The sequence below is a fragment of the Haplochromis burtoni genome, unplaced genomic scaffold, assembly GCF_018398535.1.
Source record: "Haplochromis burtoni strain Fernald_Lab_line unplaced genomic scaffold, NCSU_Asbu1 Contig_375, whole genome shotgun sequence".
Classification (NCBI taxonomy): domain Eukaryota; kingdom Metazoa; phylum Chordata; class Actinopteri; order Cichliformes; family Cichlidae; genus Haplochromis; species Haplochromis burtoni.
Genome location: NW_024582736.1, coordinates 588,761 through 589,269, shown reverse-complemented (window position 1 = coordinate 589,269; position 509 = coordinate 588,761). Strand labels below are relative to the sequence as shown.

The 509-nt window shown below is 43.4% G+C and overlaps 1 long non-coding RNA gene across 1 annotated transcript in view; it reads left to right on the top strand.

The window, feature by feature from the left end:
- Nucleotides 1-370: 370 nt before the first annotated feature.
- LOC102309376 overlaps nt 371-509 on the top strand; it is a 2,160-nt gene continuing 2,021 nt past the window's right edge. The window contains exon 1 of the long non-coding RNA XR_317127.3: nt 371-483. This is a non-coding gene — a long non-coding RNA (uncharacterized LOC102309376). The remainder of the gene's footprint in view (nt 484-509) is intronic.

Here is a 509-nt window from a genome sequence, read left to right as displayed (position 1 = left end):
GCTCAGTACGCTCCCTTGTGTTCAGGGCATAGACCCCTGCCTTTCCCTAGATTTACATTTCACCTTACTTTTGCACAGCCTACTTTATCTACTCAATGAATATAGTGTCTACCCTTCTCTTACCCCCCTTTACACTGAAACAATACATGAGAAACATTTCACTGAGACTCTGGATGGGACCTGATATTAAATTGTATCAAGTATGTGTTGGTTTATAAGCTAAGTTGCATGAAAAATAAAAATTAAAACCACCTGAAGCTGCATCGCTGTATCACTTTAGTAAAAGTTCATGCAAAACTATAGAGAGGCTGTGCCTTGGAATGAGGCGCCATCTGGTGGTTAAAAGTGGGTCTCAGGCTCAGAAAGGCCCCTGCAAGATTCTGGGTGGAGGCTGGACCTTTAGACAGACAGGCTGTGTGTGAGTCCTCTGCTGCAGTCCAGGCTGAAACAGTGGACACTTTCATTTGGCGTCATGTCTGCGAGGTTTGTATTTTTATTTACTGACTGAA